The sequence below is a fragment of the Blennius ocellaris genome (assembly GCF_963422515.1).
Source record: "Blennius ocellaris genome assembly, chromosome: 22".
In the NCBI taxonomy this organism is placed as follows: Eukaryota; Metazoa; Chordata; class Actinopteri; order Blenniiformes; family Blenniidae; genus Blennius; species Blennius ocellaris.
This window is the reverse complement of record NC_137671.1, coordinates 8,747,961-8,768,124: the sequence shown is the minus strand read 5'-3', so window position 1 is coordinate 8,768,124 and position 20,164 is coordinate 8,747,961.

Below are 20,164 nucleotides of genomic sequence, written 5' to 3'. Positions count from 1 at the left end.
ATGTGTTTTCATTTTAAATGTTGTTTAAACAGGGTTTTATTCCGACATCTTTCATGTTCCGATCAGAAGGACCGGGTCTGTTCAGAATGACTAAAGTAATGAATCTTCAGCATTGAGCCAGTGTTTTAAATGTGTCTTGACTCATGAGCAGACCACACACAGCAACTGCGCAACTGTTTTCAATGGCTGACAAATTGAGGAATAGCAAGCTGACAGAAGCTTTTACACATGTTACTTGCATTTTACTTCCTTATATCGTGGCATTATTCCCAACTGTGGTTTCAAATGTGAAATAGTCATAATGGTCACAGTCAAAGGTATAACACAATGACAGAAATGTCTAAAAAAGATTGAAATTTAAGAGCTGCTTGTAAAAGAAACGCTCGGCAGACTGTGTCAATTATTCTGTTTTAGCAGATTTTGAATGGCCAAATTGAATAGACGCAAAAAAAAACAACCACATTTTAAACAGCAGTACTCATGGAATAAATGCATGTGATGGCCTTTCATTTTGCTTTTTACACCCTACCGGCTTCAAGTCTGCCTCACATTCGCAGCCTTCCCTTTAATTATCCGTCTGCACCAACATTAGTTCACAGTGCTTTTGGGATGGGGTGGTGAGGGTGAACATGTGGGCGTTCAGAAACTCGCTAACACAATCTGCGGAGCCCTTTTGTTTTCTGTCGCCGCTAATTGAAATGTGGTTATTCAACCGGGCTGCCCTGATTTCTGGCTGGTCCAAAGTGAGCTAATTTAATCTCCGTTTGGCCTCCAGACAGCGTTCACTGGAGTTACTCCGATGTGCTTTTCTGCAGGGTGCAACCAGTTTGCCTTTATCGCAGGCAATAGTTGGTGAGCAGACAATACACTGCAGCTAAATGGACACTTTATTTAAAAGGTGTTGTGTGACAAAGTGTATTCATATGAGTTTGTGCTTATTAATGCTACTGAGCATTTATTTTGTTGTGATAAACCAATACATTGAACATAATTTGGTCCAAGCTGTCAACTTAAACACCCTCCTCTATCAGAAGATGCATCTAATTCATTTGTTTTACGTTTTATTAATTAGCTTTGTCATTACAGCACTTTGTTCCCTGTTTTCCTAATTATAATCTCTTTTCATTCCACTTAGATATTCAGGCTTCGGTATTCAAATTTTTATCAAACATCATTCATGCAGAGTCAAATTAATTATGTATGTGTTTGAAGGTGCACCTACCTTGCTAAAAAGCCATGTTCTCTTCATTAAAGGAGCAGGGAGCTCTGACACCCTGGGATCATTGCTCTCTCGATAAATCACTTGGGGGAAAAATGCAGTTTTAAATAGTTCAAAAATATATAATCTCCATTACCAGCCCAGAGGGGGCAGTGTGTCACTTTGCGGGGGGAAGTTGAGCCCCAGGTCAGGGGGAGACTGCAATATTTATCCCCTCTTACATCACCTCTCTGCCTGACAAAGTGCATGCAGTGCTTCAGGGGCATACTAATTCCACTGATGTGTATCAGCTCCACATAGCTGCCATTCGATACCATGACAGGAATTTGGCAGAGAGGTGAAAATAAGTCCAGATTTAATTCAGGTCGTCCGTTCACGAGGGGCACTGATCTCCCACTCCAGTTTTTGAGAAGATTTATGGAATTACTTAATTTCTTAACTATGTTCTTAGTTAATCAACGTGAACACACAGGAAATGAATGGAGGAGTTTTAAAAGGGGCGATTGTGGATGGCTGCAATTCCAGGGCTGGCGGGTTGATCCCCATATGTCGTGTGCGTGTGCGTGTGCGTGTGCGTGTGCGTGTGCGTGTGTGTCATTTCCTTTTCGGAGCCATATATAAAGAGTTATTGTGGGCCAGACCTATAAGATGAAAGTCTAATGGAACTCTTATTGCTGCAAAAAAACAAAAGTAAATAATTAATTATACGAGTTGTATGTATTTTCAAATTTTATTCAAAAATGTGTTTACATTTATACAGGAAAAAAGTTACATTATGGCATTTCTGACTGTCTTCTGCAGCAGTATGCAGTGAAAAGTCAAAAAACTGTTTGTTTTGTCAACAAAAAAAATATTAATTCCATTTTTGGAAGGCTATGCTGGAGTCCAGGTGGAGCCTCCGGCAGGCTTGATTTTGGCCCGCAGGCCTTATGTTTGATACTCCCTGTTAACGGTGTGAAGTGATTTGAGACGGCAGAACAAAACACTCTTCAAGTGATGTCCAATGTCGCTGCAAATTTAAATTGTTCCGCTATCTGATATGTCTGTCTGTTTTCAGGCTGTGATCAGCAAGCGGTTTCTGAGAAAGAACACAAAGCATTCTTTAACAATGGCTGTTGGCAGCCACATTTTCAGGGGTTTGATGTCGGCATCATAAAAATAGACGCAACGACTTTTGAGACAAAAGCGACTCCCTCACGTTCCAATGCGAGTTCGTGTCTTATTCGGCATTTCAATTTCAAACATGTTTGTTTCTACTGCGCAGTCTAATTCCCACGCATCATTGATATTCACCCTTGAAAGCAAATAGTTCAAGGAAACATTCGCAGTCCGCGGAGGAATGCCTTGCTTACCGAGCGCCGCTCATTTCGGGAGGTAGCTCAGAGAGGCTGGCAACAACACGCCGTCACTGGCCCCTCCACCAGCCCCATATGGGATTCAGTACCTCTCTCTGAGTTTTTGTCATGCCTGCAGTCGGGGCCCATTACAAACCTGATTTATTCGGCATGCTGCTGTGAGCACACCCATCTGTGAGCTGCCTGTAAAACTGATTCATGCAAAGGATCAATTTCCTTCTGATGGTTCTATTTGTCTGTATCCCTGCACGCTAAGCAATAAGCGTTGCAAGAAATGTGAAATGAGATCTCATTTTCCGCATGGATCCATCATATGCTACATGTGTTGGCATGATATAGTGTCGTTATTGTACACCACCCATCTAATTTTAACTACGTCTCGCTCCTCAAGTGTAAATTGCATCTCCTCCTTGGCTACGCGGTGCCTTCCCACCTACACACTCCTTTTTTCGAAGACTTTTCAATATTATAATAATTTGAATATTCATTGTTGTAGCATGTGTGGATATTTATGCATGAGCAACAAAGACAGGCAAAACTTAAAAGAAAAAGAAAAAATACCAGTTCAAGACAGAAAAGCTCATTCAAGTTTGATTTGCTGCGAGCTTGGCGCATTAGCCTCCTTTTAAATGTGGGCTGTAGTTTTTTTTTTTCTTTTCTTTTTTCTTTCCTGTTTTTGTCTCAGATTCCCTTGTGCTGCTGCGGTGCCAGCTCAGAGCCCACATGCAACACCAGGGGAGGAGGGGGAAAAAAAACAAAAAAAACAACTAAAACCAAGATGTCTGGTTTATTTTCACTCTCAGAAACATGACAGATGAAAAATAGAAGGAGAGAGAAAACATTCCAGGCAGCGGCGACAGCTTTGAAACCTTAAGAGAGCCCACTGCAACCAATCTTGGCTTCGCAGGCGCGCGGCGGTGCACTGTGGGAAGTCGGTGTGGCGTACTGCGTTCCGGGAGGGGAGAGGGGGGGGACGGAATGAGAGAAAATGGCAGCAAATGAAGTTGGCGGGCTGCAGAGTATTGTTCCCCTCCTGCTCGCAGTAATGAACAGGCCTATCCGAACAGACTTGGGGAAATTGGTCCCCGGTGGGCCCCGCAGCCTCTCTCTCGTCTGTCAGGTGTGCTCGCCACACATGGCAACACACACGCGATACCTGCGGACACGTGTGCGGCGGCGGAGCGCCTGCATGCGCTGGCATCGACTCGGAACGCGCGGACTGTAAAGAAGCGTCACACCGACTCTGGAACCGTCCTTTAAACGATGCCCAGTGCGTTGCCACATTCAATTTTAACCTCTTGTCGTTCGCTGCAGATGAAGACGGATGATGGCGAGCGAGATGAGCTATTAGAGCGTGAGTTCCAGCCTACCCGTTCCCAAGCACCTGTGCTTTTCTGAGCACAAAAGAAAGAGTCGAGAGGTCTGCAACCTCTTCAGAAGGCCTGGTTCAGCACTTCTGCAGTGGCTCCAATTTGAACTCACTAAATGTGTGAATAGGTGTTTTTTTTTTATACTTTTGAATTAAAGGTTAAAGGCAAATACAGCTTCGGTTAAATAATGCATCACATCCAGTGGTTTTCTCAGCTATCATGGATTAAGGTAGTCTCAGAAGGCTGCTTTTCATCATTTTATTTGATTTAGTATTATTGATTTGATTTATTTTACATCTGTTTTGAGGACGTCACGTCAGTGTATTTGATCTAAAAATATCAGGATATTTTGCTGCCATAAACAGCTGTAATGAATTTTTAGATGGTATTTCTTTTCATAATCGCATGTCAGAGTACAAATTTGGTTTAAAAAGCAGAACTACCCGCATGCACACACACATTTTCTCTATCATCAAAACTGCAAACTTTTGGTGTTGTTTTAATCTAATCTGCCTATAAACCCTCAAACATCAGGTTGAGATTGTTGTTTAAAGAGTGCTCGCTATTTAACTGGACAAAATGAGTTTATGAATAACTAATGTTACGTTAAATCCCTTTCTGTTTTATCTGTTTATTTGTGCTGGAGCAAAAAATGAAATATTAATGGCATGGCTGCTCAAATTTATATTATGCATTTGTTTTATTAAATATGTTCTCGTCCCGCTTAATGTCAAAACCCCCCGCTTCTACATGACCCCCCCACACACACACACACACACACACGTACGTCAGCAGGGACCTGCGAAACGCTGATATACTGAGATACTTCTCATGCTGTGCAAGCTCAATGAAAGGTTAAATGGATGTTTGATCCGCTGACACAGCCAGCTCGCCTTGAACCTGGATGGAGAAACTGCAGAACACGCTGGGGGCCATACATGTAGACTGCACGTGGTTTTCATTTGGCAATAAAAACATGAATAAGCTGCTCAAATAAACACCAAAAAAAAAAAAGCTGTAATGGTTCCTCTTGTTCACAGTAGATGTTTAAAAGCACTTTCTTAATGTGCTTTCACTGTAAGTGATGAGGAAAAAAGAAAGATCCAGGGTCCTCTTTCTGAGTAAAACTACATACCAAATTTATCTGAAGTTAATGAGGCTTCAGCAGTCTGAATTAATCATATCAAGTGAATATCTTCCAACGCTACTGCTTTTTAGCACATAATATTCTCTTTTTTAGAAACTTCAGTCATGTGCGTGCTGCTGCTGTGGAGGAGTAGCAACAGAACGGTATTTCTAAACCAATAAGGCAGTAACTTTGGAAGATATTATCATTTTTTGTACCTTAATCTACCAATGCCTTATTGGTTATGGATAAAGTTGCCAAACTTTAAACAATAATTCAAGAATAAATGTGTTTCGGTCACAACTAATCTTCATTTGAATGTATTTATTCATGTTGACGTGGTAATGATGTGGTGCTGAAGGTCAAACCGAGCATGAGGTCGTGATTTAAGTGACTTCATTGTCGTTGGACATTCTAGGTGGATTTATCCAGAAACCGCTGATCTCAAGGGATTTTTACACGCAACCATCTCTTGAGTTCACTGAAGATTTGTCCTGAACATGGATAACTAGCAGAAGACCTATGTTTTATGTTAGTTTGACAAAGGTCATATAGGCCACATCCACACCAGCCAAAATGATCTTTTTTTCTCTCTGGGTATGTCACTATGAACAGGGCATGTAGTCCATATGCCAGGCCCTAAGGGGCACTGTGACTCAACAAATACACACAAAATATTTGTTGCATTTTTTGGCATTTGTTTACATTGCAAAGGTGCTTGAAACCAATGAAAACCAACTTGTTGGAAACTGCTGCCAGGGTGGCGCTTTTCAAAAAATCTCCATCTCAGGGAAAACACAACTTTTCTGAAATGCTGTGACTGCACATGCGTACCACAACCATAGTAAATAGTTATTCTCCACATCTGCATGTAAATGGACAATAACAACAATGATGGCCTCTGGTGCCATGACTCCCAGTCCTTAATAATAATCCAACTTTATCATCTCCATACAAATGTCTGCTTAGTGTTAATAGTGTATTGTTGGTATAGGTTAGTATTTTAGTGCACTTTTCTCAATCTAGTGATGAATACTTTGTGTAGAATATCAAAAGTGCAGACATTGAGTCTGTCACAATCAAACTATTTAAGAGTAATTGTATTCCCATGCTGATACATTGGAGCTGATCAATTGTAGCCACAGACCGTGTTGCTCCTTTCTAAACTGAATGTTGTCTTTTTCCCCACAGAGATGTGCAACAGCTATCACTTTAAGCTCCATATGTGTAAGGATTTAAAGCTCGATCTAACAGTTACTGCCTCTAATGGTCAGCTGTGTACCCTAGGCAGTCATTCCCTGTCACTGTTTAGTGTGGTTTGCTGTAGTAACTCTCAGTGAACATTAATCCTTCATGCTTGCTCTTGTTACCCGTATTTTGTTTCTTCCACTCGGTTGTCATAAATGCTCTTTATTACACAGAGGGCTCATTTGATTGTGGCCAGCCTTAGGACGACGACTTTGTGTCACAGACGAATGCAAAGGTTCTGTTAATACACTTTGGCTCTTTTGTTGTTATTCCTTTTGGTCCATATATTTTATTCATGAGTCCCGCTGTACTGGGGAGGGAGAGGGGGATTTGGCCTTGGTTTGAGAATGACTATGATGGCAAGAAAGGCATAAAAACCTCCATCTCGGAGCCATTTCTGTCTTTTGGGAGGTGTCATCTCTTGGCCTGTTTTGCAGAAAAATAATACGGTGATTATGGGGGAAGGGGGGGGGGGGGTGAAGTTTTGCTCAGTTATGTTTGTTCATAAGAGGTATTGTGAGTGACCAAAGTAGTTTTTCACTAATTCCTGATCTGATTGCTGTAATTAAAAGATCCGCTGGAGGAGGGAGAGCTTGGCCTTCATATTCAGCATTTTACTGTCCGGCCCCTCTTTATCACACCAGGCGTTATGAGCCGGAGGGCCTCATTACAAACAGGGACAGGCCCTGACGTTCCTAAACCGAGTAGGTGCTGTCACTTCAAGCATTCAATATCCTCAATCCTCAATTTTTTTTTTCATTAAAAGGAACATGATGAGCAGGTTCAGCTGCTTTGTGTCTGCAGTATGTCTATTTTTCCTTGCTCCTACCCTCTTCATCTTCCTCCTCTTTTCTCTTTTACCCTGTTTTGCCCTTCCTCTCTGACTGACTCAGCCTCACATCAATCATACCAATGTTTATTGTCAATGAAATATTTAATGCAAGAGGGCTTGTGTGCACAGATTGCAGATTGCATCTCACCCTGAAACAATACTTTGCAAGCATGTGTCTGTGTGTGTCTGTGTTTATACCTTGGCTGATTTAAATGCAGCACCTTGATGCCAAGAATCTGGATTTGTTTGTATGCTATTTCCGTGATTGGGGTAAGATATTATGGGTTCACATCTCAAGGTTCATCTGAGATTTGACACGGCTGTCAACACGTAAACAACATGCCTGGAGGTGTTCGTGCGTGGGTTATGGATAGTGTTGAGGTCTACTCCTGCAGTATGCAGAGACCCAGACCAAAGAGGAAGGGGAATTTCTACCCCCAAAAATGCAGCGAAACGTACAATTCCCTTTTAGTGATTCATTCTAACCATTTTCTCATCGCATTAGTATTTTAATTTTCATGCATAAACATTTCATGTCGTGGTGTGGTTATGTACACATGCTTTGGACATACTCGGGCTAAGATGTAATTGTTTATCATTTTAAAGACTAAATTCACTCTGTCTCTATTCCAAAAATGTAGTCATGAGAATGTTATGCAATGAAATAAATAATAGTTTGAGAAGGTTAAAAGGGGAAGTATGGCCTACAATATCAGTTGAATATACGATATGCAATAACGTTGAGTATTGTGTTAATGAGGTGATAATGAGATGATTTGCGATAAATATAAACACTTCTGAAGCTGATGTGAATGAATTTGTGCAAATGATCTTTCTGTTGCCCCTGATTTACACCAGCTTTTAATGGACCTGGTTCTTTTTCTTTTTTTCCCCTTCTTCTTCTGCAGCTCTCGGCAGCAGTTTTTTGGAACGGAGCCTTTAGTTTTTGTTGTTGTTGTTGATTTTTTACATTTACATGACAACGCAATCCAAAAGTTTTCTTTGTGTTTTGGGGAACCATTTACACAACGGTGCTCAGAGCCGCTGAGAAAGCAACTTTTTGAAAACTGCTCCGAAAATGGAACTTTTTGAAAACTGCTCCGAAAATGGAACTTTTTGAAAATGCTCAAACTCTTTCTGAAAAGAGAATGCAAAAATATGTTAACACGGCCAAATGATTAGTTAATCACACTGTTGTACACCATATAAGCACATATATCACCTAAACTAATGACATATAAAAAAAAAAGAAAAGGAATATATATATATATATATATATAGAACATTTTTGTGCATAGAGACAGATTGCACAAAGCACAACAATATAGGCTTTTGTTTTATGAGTTTAACACTGTGGGAAAACTTCATATTCAAACCTGGAGTGTATTCAAGTGGTAACAAGAGCACATGGCCAGGGAGACAGCAAGCAATTTACCAGCCAACTTTAATTAAAGTGCTGTTGTGGATGCATTGCAATGCAGTCTCAGTGGTTACAAAGCTCAGTTGTACAGTTAAAGAGGTTAACTATGGGAAAGCTGGTGTGGAAACGCCACTCTCAGAAATAAAGTAATACGCATGTATAATCTGGAAGTAATGTCTGTGTATACATGCTTCAAATGATAAAATCAGAAACGGGCATGGTTTGAGTAAAAGAAAAAAAGAAAAGGACATCAGATGAGAGAAATGCTGACGAAACTGCACATTTACAGCTGGGTAGAGCCGGTGGATGATGGGATGGAGTGAAAAAAATGGATAATTAAGAGTTGTTCAGAAAAGCGAATTGCTCAAAACAACCTCGATAAACACCCTCGTATATACAAAATTATAGTCATTTCACATTATGTCATCGTATACTGTAATTCTGACAAACTGCACCTCTAAAATTGCTCATCTGTAATTCACTATATCAGTATCATTTAACACAATTGCTGGTGTGGGACAAGCGCGGGTAGCAAGGGTGTGTTTGGCATCTTAAGTTGTAAGAGAATGAGCTTTTTTATAGTGCAAGCACAAGGTCTTCAGAGGTCTGCTTGTAGGAAAAAAACTACCAGCGGTACAAGTATCGTGATTTGGCTTCTTTTCCTATATAAATTGACACTATAAGCTACAGTGTAATTTTCAGCTTTCCAGGATTTTAAACCCAAATCTTTGGATGAAAGAAATGTGTTTAATGCTTCCTCAGCAGAAAACCGGGGTAGACGTTATGCTGGCAACCGAAAGAAGCCGAGTCTGTCTGAAGAGGAGCGGGAGAAAATGATAATGGACGGAAAGAACACCTACTGAGCTGGAATTGAAAATATACTGCAGGGGGACAGCGCGATACGGAGAGATGTGGAGTGGGTGGAGAAAGATCACTCGGTATACACACGCTGGCCAAATGGTGTAGGGGACAGGGTGAATAAGCCAAACTGTTTTTAAACAGGTTTGACACAAGGGCCCCAGGCCATCTACTTGCTGCACAGCTCAGTAGGCTTCCCTAATGGCACCCCACCTATTCACTCGCACACACACACTCTAATGGTGCAGGAGCTGCTCAGATCTCTGCCCCCCTGAAGGCTGCTGCATGTTGGCGGTTGAATGTTGACCTCTGGCAAGTTGTCGCAGACAAAAGCTACAACACATTTGCCTTCGGTGTGGATCTGTTCTCTTGAGTTTGGACAGGGTGCCACAAACTGCCAAGAAGATTAGACATAGAAGCATAGTTCCACGTGTTTAGGGGTTATTGGTGTGATCCATTTACCGCTTATCATAAGAGACATTTTCCATGTTATGCAGAACAGTGTTAGGCAATATCCTTCACGATTGAGTTGAAACCTTTAAAGGAGATCAAGTGTGTGTTGAAGAGACCTTTATGCTCCTTTTTTAAGTTTTCACTTAACAAATTCTTGTAAATACTTCTTTGTATTTCCCATATATATACATCCCATATATTTCCCATATATATATATATATATATATATATATATATATATATATAAAACTTCACATTGAACCATTGCCTGCTGTTTGCAAGGGATTCTAAACTTTAACCAATCAAACTATATTCGATGTGACTTTGGTTTCATGAGGCAAAGCGGGGGGAGAATATGTGAATATGTACTTCTGAGCAGGGATTAAAAAAGTTCCTTTGAATAAAATTCTGGGAACTGAAAATATTCCACTCAATGTGAATGCATACTAAATGGATAAAGCCCCTGACATGCAGTTTTTTGAGAATGATAGAAAACCTCATCCAGTGTGAAAAAAGCCCAAAGAGCACAAGTGATTGACTGAATACATGATTTGTAGAGTGGGAAACCTAGTGCTCAAAGTACATATAAGCATATGAAAAATGGTTGCATATCTTTGATGATTTACACAGTAACCACCAACTACAATAAGTATGTACTTTACATGCTCTGATAATTGAAAAATAAGACATTTAAATGTAGAATCACACAAAAGATTACAGGCACATGAATTCAAGCCACAGGGATAGGAGACTTTTACGCAAATCCTGAGTGACTTAAGGAAGAAATTGTGGTGAATGTTGTGTTATGTCAATTTACAGTAAAATTGCACAGACTGGGGATCAGATGGTTGTGTCCCCTTGAGCAAGTCCAGAGAACTGTTAGTGTGAAAGTAGGTATTTGATGTGAGCAAACAAACTCAATCATAAAGCAATGGATAAAAAAAAAATAACCTGCTGCTTTGTGTATTGTATGTTGCCCTGCACAGATGAATGCACTATAAACGCTCAGTCTTTTGATATGGAGTTCAAATACGTTGGGAAAATATATTTTCTTTTGCTGTAGGATACATATATGCAAACTTCAGAGAGTGCTTCGGTTGGGTTTCTCTACATTTGTTCTATTTGAAGTGTATGGATTGTGTTATGATTTACTGTCTGTGAAACAAATTCCTTCCTTTAGGTACAAGTAATCCACTGCTTTCACCTTTCCATATTCAATATTTCAAAGCTGTGCTTTTAATTGCATGAAAAGATAATTTGTTTTTGAGACGGCACAGTTAGGCCTTTTAATTTCCTCCTCAACTTTCTTTTACAAATACAGGGGCTAGCTGGGGACATGGAAGCAAATGCATACACAGCTTTAAGGAATCTCTCTAATGTACAGAAATACTGAGGCTCTCTTTCTGTTGTTGCAGGAGTGCTAATGCTTCATTCTGTGTTGTCATCAACATGATATGCATATTTTAGCCATCTATTTCAGTGCACACATCTGGAAATTTGATTTACTTGGTTTTATAATACATTTCACAGCAGATTTCACCGGCTTCCAATGCATCCATCTAAGAACCTCAACCTGTAAATCCCCGGTGTTGCTGCCGTTAATGCGGATCTCTCCCCGCATGGTTTGAGCCTGAGAGCAGCTTAATGGTATGCTGCATGCGTGGTACACCGCAGTTTGGTCAGTAAGGGATTTTAGCACTCGTTCTCTTTTTATCCAACTTCCACTCCTTGTTCGCATACTTAAACTCTTAAGGGCAATCTCCATCATGCTGACATTGGCGATGACACTGATGAGACAACTAGGCCACTGCTTTGACACATTGAGAGCAAGAAAAAGAGGGGATGGATAGGGGCGGGGTGGAGGATGGGGTGGGTAATTATTTTTCTTAATTTGTGCCACATCATTAGTTCAGATCAGCTGATAATCGTTGACTTTGGCAGTTCTGACCTAAACTTGGAGGGAAAAAAAACCCAGAACAAAATGAGAACATATCACTTTTTGAATGCAGGTGGTGAAGAATAAAGATGGACTCTTTTTAACAGCTGTCCCGTGGAGAGGTGGGGAAAAACATCTGTTTTTGTACCAGCGGCAGTTATGAAGATTGATCAGTCAGTTTGCAATGACTGAACCCAATCTCCTCTGAAGAATTGTTTCAAAGCGTGTGGTCTTAAAATAAAAATAGCCACGGATCAGAGTGTCTCTGCGGCGTCGCGCACAGATGTGTTTGTACCTATTTACTCTTCTTTTCGAACGGAACAGGCCACTGTGTGTCTCGGCACAGGTGTGTTAATTTTTTTTTTTTACCCCGTTGAACTCATGTGCGTGTATTTTCATACGTGGGCATGGTCTGTTTCCCGGAGCTGTCCTCACTGTCACCTCTCAGGTATTTATAAATCTCGACAGTGGAAGACAGATCACCAGGGCTCAAGCTGCCACACACCCATCCTTCCCAGGGCTTCCAAAGACAGCCTTCAACACGCATTACTCATTCCCGCGCTGCTACAAACCAAATTTTCAGTTGCTTTTTTTCTTTTTTTCCCCTCCTCGTGCTTCAGCTTGCATGTTGTTGAGCGTCTTCAGAGGTACAACTTTGTTCCCTTTGAATTCTTGCTTCCCTTCATGCTGTTCTGGATGACACTGTCCCCGACGTGCAGCCGCTCACTTTTCCTGTGGTGTGGCAATGTGCCACCCCAAGTTGGCTTTGCCTGTTTGTTTGCTTATTTATGTACGTCTCTCAGTGTGTGATGATGTCTGAGAGCATTTGCTTGCGTGTGGTTTTTGAGGAAAAATAGTCTTTTGAAGCTCTGTGCCCAAGCTGGATATATTGCAGAGTAAAAAGAAACATATAAAGAGAGAGAAAAGGAAAAATCTGTGAAACCTTGATGACAAAAAAGTATTCCTACTTAGATTACAAAACTTTTTTGTCCACTTGCATTTCAATTTGCAATTTATACAAATTGCCAGAATAAGGTAATCATCCTTGGTTAAATTTTTGCATGTATCTTAATTCAAAACATCAGCACATTAGTTCTGATTGTTTGGCAGTATGGAGGAACATCACTCAACATGGCTATCTTTCGTCTTTCACAAAGCTCAGGAATAATGGTTTTCTCTCTGCATGTGGACATCATTGTGCAGCATAATGCCTTTGATGATCCCTCCTTTAATGCCACTCCAGTCCTTTGTTACGTCGGTAGTATAAGGAAAGGCCAGGAAGCTTTATTTATAGTGTATATTTTAGCAGTAATGCAATTCAAAGTGGTACACATAAACAGCTGAGAAAGGTGAATAAAAGCCAGAAAAGATTGGGGGAAAAATACAAACACAATAAATAAAACACTAAAGCAATTAAAAGAGACATTAAAAGGTAGAGGTGTTATAGATAAAATACTTTATTTACAGAAAGGCAGACAGGTTTAGAGTCTGGTTTTATAAGAAGTCGGAGTTGGATCCATCCTGCAGTTTATTTGGTGAATTTAGACTAAAAGCAGCTTCTGCATGTTTGTTTCAGATTCTTTTGGCAGAAAGCACTTTTCAGATGACCTAAGAAGTCTGGTTGCTTATAACTTAACAGAAATACTGAAATAGAAAACTTTTCCACAATGAAGCACCAGTAAATGTTAGAACTGGCCCGAACTTCAGCAATCATCATTATCATAAATATGGTGTGTTATGTTTACAGATTATGCAGTGCATTTGTCCGGTTTTAGAGTTCAGTCATGCCCCATGATTTTTTCTCTCCATATTTAGATGTAATGGCATGGCTTGATCGGAGAAAATGATGATGATGGTGATGAAGATGACTAGAAGCTTATTAGACCATACATCCAATGTGTTAAAGGTCTCGTGTGTCGCAAAGTCCAATAGTAATTATGCTTATATATTTGAGTTCATTCACTATATTTCCTAGATTTTGAGTAACACTTTTCTTGGCTGGTCACTTGACTGAAGTAAACATGTCATCCAGAACCACTAGGTGTCACTGTACGGCAAAAGAAAGCTTTGACAATACCGCAGAAAAACCTCCCATTATTATCTGATTTGACTGACAATACAAGCACTTGAAGTGATCAAATAAGCAGCAGGATATAGAAACAGAGCAGCAGAAAGGGTTTGGAGTGTCTGTAAAAATTGCAAGGGATTGGAAAAGAGCAGGGCGACTTTTTCTGCGATGATGAAAAGAAGTGAGTCAAATCGTGGCCCAAAAGCGCGATGGCCGGAGCTGAAGAATAAATTCTCAGATGTCTTTTTTTTTTCTTCTTCTTCTTTTCACAATGCAATTTTGATACATCTCACACATGGGTGTGACTTACAAGAAAATACATTAAACTAAACTTCTTAATTAACCCCAAAGGTGATTTTCACATGTTGTAATTCAAACCACTTGAAGTATCATCTCTAATTGCTGTCGAGAGAAATATATTTACACTTTTACATCTGGCGACAAAAGAAAATGTCTTTTCTGCAGGCAAGAAAAACTGACAAATGAACATTGACAATGTTAAATCAAAATAGTCTGACATTGTGCATTCTTCCCAGCTCTGGGAAGATGAATAACTTTTACAGTATGTAAAAGAACCAGTGTTGTTCACACCATATAATTGTATGAAGTGAATGCGACAGCTGCGATGGAGCTCAACACTGAGAGTGATGACTATGTGACAGCTCACCTGCCTGAAGTAAAGACAAGTACCACAGCACCATCCGCTGCTACATCCTGACATGTCTTGTCCTCAATGTCAGAGCCATTTTGAAGTCGATGATGAAGTTACTCCTGCCTGAGTACACTGTCACAATTTTGGACACAAAGAGATTCCGCAATCTTGCAGCACACAACTTTGTATGATAAACATATTCTGAGTTCCTGGTAACACTTTTTGCAAAACTGTGTAGGCTATTTTAGAAAACACCTGTCAAAACAAACCTAATGAAATGGGTTGAATGTGTTCATATATAAACTCCATTTTTGCCAATCATAAAATAAGCTTCTATAAATGAATTGAATTGAATTAAATTGAGATTGTAAAACAAGCCACAGAGTGAAACTTTGGGTCTAACAAGTAACATGTTTTCACGATCAGTCTGCTTGTAAATTGGATTTAAGGCAGGTTTATGAGTAATTTTCAAGTGAAAACGGGAAACTTTCCTTGCATTTGGGTGTCCCATTTACGACTGCCATGGTGGTACATTTTGAAAATGATCCGACTCTCGGTGGAAATCACAATCCAACTTGTTCGCCTGTACATACAAATGTCTGTGTACTGGCCATTGTTAATGTTTCTTGGCCCAACATGAACACTTTATTATTTAATTTCTCTGCTATTTCCATGTAAACTGGCGTTTTTTAAAACTTTGCCATGCAAACGCAAAAACCATGTATCTTCATCTTCAATCAGAGTCCCTGTGAAAGGGTTAGGGTTTTTTTTTGTTGTTGTTTTTTTTCTTTTGGCCTTTATGTTAGCAGGCAAGTTGCGTGATATCAAATTGTCTCTTTGACAGGCAAGGCTGATAGATTTTTCATACCCTCTCATAGATTATTCAGCAATCAGAGGGATACGTTGCTGTAAGGGCAAGGTGGGCTTCTCCATCCCTTCCTGCAAATTACACCCCTGATTTTACTGAAATGTTTCTCTTCTGATATTCCACATGAAAACACGGAGAGACACCAGAGGGAATATCAAGAGATCATCAATCCAGTTCAACCGAATCGATCGGACCAACAAAGCCATCCCCGCAGCCATGCTGCAACCCTCTCTGAACCTCAGACTTCACACAGGTCCTTTGTCCAGCAGTGTGCATGCTGCCAAGTGGCCGCAGCCGAGAGAAATTAACAAGATGCTGGATGGTTGCCATGTCAAATTCTCAGACCAGTCGGTAAAGTGACTAATGCCCTCTCTGCACACTGAGTAATAACCAAAGAAATCATATGTCGAAAATGGCCTTAAGCAAGGTGCTTAATCCCCGACTGCCACAGAAAAGCTGCTTAGTTGCAAGACACCAGAGACGGCTGGTTTCTCGAAGCAGCCTTGAGGTGTCATGTGTGCAACTGTTTAAATATTTGCGGCAGTGGGGTTGAAAAGAGCTTGCATGTTTTGCAAAAATCAAAAATGATGAAGTAATGATCTTTCATCCGTTGCATATTCTGAGCTCTTTGCATCGTTTGCGCCATACAGCCGAGCAAGACAGCTGCTACACAACAGGACAGAGCAACAATTTACTTGGCACACACTTAAAATATTTTATGGACTGTTGGTGTACTGCCCAAGGTGAGTTTGTAAGCATGACATTTAATAACTGAAAAAACTTTATGATCTCAAGAACCCACTTATTTCAAAAGAGACAGTTGTTTTTGCCTGTTTTCTTTTGGCTCAGACTCTCTGTTATCTTTAGAAAAGTGGAAAATGTGTGTGTCCCATCTCTTTCATCTCTGCGCTTCGCTTGCGTGCCGTAAAGTATAATGCTGTGTTTGCATCCAGATGTGGGTTACATGGATCCCCAGATGGAGGCGTACACTATGTAAACCTGTAAATTTGGTTGAATTATTAAACCGCGGTTCTAAAATGTGACAGTACGCACAAAAATGGGGGCATTCTAGTGAGTCCCTTCAACCGTAGCCTTGGTTTTTCTTTAAAAAATTCATTCTGGAGCATTGTACCATTTCTAGCTGAATGGAGATCATAGCAGGAGAGGAAAAGAAAAACAGGTTTGTTAGCATAATCCCAGTAGTGTGGGTTGCATTGATTTATAAGACTGAATGTTGCTGTGATTCTTCAGGGATTCAGAAGTGTTACAATAAATCCACTGAGATGCCTAAAATGCCAACAATTGTATTTTTTTTTCTTTTTCGTAATGACCACAGTTGTATGTATGTACAATCACACAACGACACAGTGTTCAGATACACTATCATTTTAACTGACCGCAAGTGGAGTTTTCAACCCATATGATGGATGGTTTCCTTTATCCTCGGGTGGTTTTGGACCTTTATTTTTGGGTCTGGTCTACAAAAGGGAATTGCCACCAGGGACAACACAGCCTCCTCTAATCCACCAAGTTCTAAATCTCCAGTATGATTCCAGTCTCGAAGAACAATACACCCTGGAGCTTAGGGAGAACGGAGAGAGAGAGAGACGGGGGGTGGAACTACAGAAGAGAGTTGAAAAAGTGAACTAAATTCTTTGTGAATGCAGAATACAGTGTTAAGAGATGGCATAATACGATTCACTGGATGGGCTTTTTGGCCTCGAAGTATTTTGCGATTATTGTATCTGTACAAAAGCCCCTTTTTCTCCTATTGATGATGAATTGCATCAGTCTTTTTTTCCCAGCATATCTGGAGGCGATGGTCCTTATCAATAAGGATCATAGTCAGCTTTTCGAGGGTTTGGAAAATACAGATTAATTCACCTGCCAGACACATTTCAACAAAAGCGACTGAATTGCACACTTTTGCTAGAAAAGGGAACCCCTCAAAGAAAGACAAAAGGAAGCATTTGAAAAGAAATAGTGCTTGTGGAATAAACTGGAAAGGGTTTGGTGCATCTGAGACCGGTAGTGAGAGAACGCATTTAGAGCTGTGGTGTTGCCCTCACGTTGGCATAGTAGGCTCCTGTGAAAAAGGACAGGAATCCCTTTAAACCCACCATTCCTGGCCGGATCAAGGAAGAACCGCAGAACTCCCCATGGGTTCATCGAGCAAGAAGGAAAGATAAAAATAGGACTTTTTTTTCTTCTGACAAGGGAAAATGTCCTGAGTTCAAATGAACTCAGCTGAAAATTCCTCCCTGCAGGCACTGTTGCTGGGGATGTGTTGAGAAAACCGAAGAAAAAAAAGTGTCCTTGGCTGTTTTATGTTTCTCCTTATTTCTTTACCGCCATGTAGCAAATGAAAAATATATACATAAAAAGGTAATTTAACCACTGATACTTCAGTTTTTTCAGTCAATTCCTCGCTCCACTGCTGAATGTGCTATCAATATTTCCTGATCATTTTCGTACAGCGTGAGTGGTCAGAGAATTTGTCTTTTCGTCTTAAAAAAAGTGGGTTTTTGTTTATTTGTTGTTTATTTTACATCAAATGACTGAGCAAAAACATCACACTGTAAAAGGAGAATGTGTTCAAATTTTAACACAATCTTTTGCAGAATACATTAATAATTTGTTAATATAATAATAATTGTGTTTAATTATGTATTATTGGCTTGGCTGACAAATGTGACGCAAATCCAGCCACCGTATGCAAAAGCCTGGACTTTATAGACACAGGCAGCAAACACCCAGTGAACACTGCGGCTTGTAGTCACTGAAGAGCCAGACATTTGTCTCAGGATTTGGTGGACACCAAAACCAAATTGGACTTCGATCTGTCAGGTCTCCAGTAAAACAACTGCAAATGAATGTTAATGTTGCTCTGTGCCCACTGAATGTGTAAATAAGCAGCTGTTTGCTGTTCCCAGCTTTGTTTCCCGTAGCCCCCAATTGGCGGACCAAATCTACCATTTCCTGGTGTGTCAAAACTAACTTAACGTCGAAAATACCAATGAAATCAACTAGCTGAATACGTTTTTCATTGGCACTCTATATGTTCTGTCAGCAGGTGATTATGTGTTATTTAGTTTACAACAACCCCAAGTGGGCAGGAGAAAACGTAAACGAAATCTTAAGTTCTTGTATTCACAAGCTGAATAGGATTAAGCGCAATGCGCTTAATTGTTGCTTCTTTGATGAGTTTAAAATGTCTTTTTTTTTTCTAAGAAGTTTATCTCAGTGCACACTACTTGGGGGAAGCCTGGTTTTTTGAGACTGGTTTTATCTCCGAGTGAGGCCATGATGTGATATTGTAACGATGACATTACTAATAGGCAGGGTGCTGAGATGGTGGGTGGGGGTTAGCAGCATGTGTGTATATCCCTCTTTCCATCGTGGTTAATGCTATTTTAACAACAGAAAACACATGAAATAAATACCAAAACCCAGAAGAGAGCAGAGCTTTCTATTCCCATACATCAATAGTGGATTTTTAAACTTGAACTCACTACAACTCATGGTTTATTTAATGCCATGTATTGGGTGAATGTTGAACATCCTGTAATTTCATAAGAAATGTTAAAGGCTGATTCATAGTGAATGGCATTTGTTGATGTGCTATTAAAAGGCTTTCAAATTGAAAGTTCATATTGCTAATTTCAACCAAGTTTCATTGTATTTCTTACAATGGCAATAAAACCATTCAATTCAATTAAATACAGCCTGGAACTGCTGCACCTTTTTACTAATGGTCTTAAATTACAACTTCACTTTAAATTGTTTATGCTACATTCATCATCTGAGATAATCATTTGTAGCCTACTTCTTTTCAAATAATCAGTATTATTATTCCACCACCCCCCCCCCCCGAATATCTTACCCAGCTTATGAAAGTTTATTTCCATTTTTTTTTTTTTTTTACCACCAGAACTACTTTGACTGGTCATCAGGTTTATTTAGTCCGTATTCAGTGATTATCTGTTTGAGGCTCCATGTTCTCATGTAACGTGTACGGCATTCATACGTTTAGAAACTGTAGTCAAATCCAGAGGCACACAAAATGAAATGTATATTTTTTTCCCCAGTAGAGGTTTGCGTATCATCAGGTTATTTAGTAATGAACTCAGCCAACTGTGGCTACCCTCAAAGCGCCTCATTACTCCTGCGAGATCGTGACTTTATTATTGGCCACCCTGTCAGAGTAAATGTGTGATGCATGCGGTTCCAAAATAACATAGTGAACTGTAAAGTAGCATTAATTTGGTTCATTTTGTGTGGGGAATTGCAGCCAGTAAAGGGAGAAAGCGAGGCAGAACCAAACACAGTTGCGAGGCTTTGTGCGCCGTTAAGGCGTTTGTATAAATGATTCAATCTTAATTCTCATTTTGAAGTACAACAAACCGTCCATGTTGGTGATGGGTCTTGAGAGTTATGCGGTTCGAGATTTAGAATAGGCTAGCGATGCCATTATAATATTCTCGCAGGAGCATTTCTGGAGTTTACAACAGCCCTGAATGATGAAAACTATTTTACCCAACAGATCCATTCACTCCTTAAACAGCAGGGAAATGTGCAGCAGCATCCGAGTATCTCACAGCCATTTAAATGTGCCAGTGAACAAAGGTAGCGACCGGCTGTTAAGCACCTCGGCATGCATTCCAGGCCTGCTTTGTCCAGCTCTGATTCAGATGTGTGTGTACGCCTATGGAGTTCCACATCTGTGCAGGCCACAATCTCAGCATATTCAGTATATACT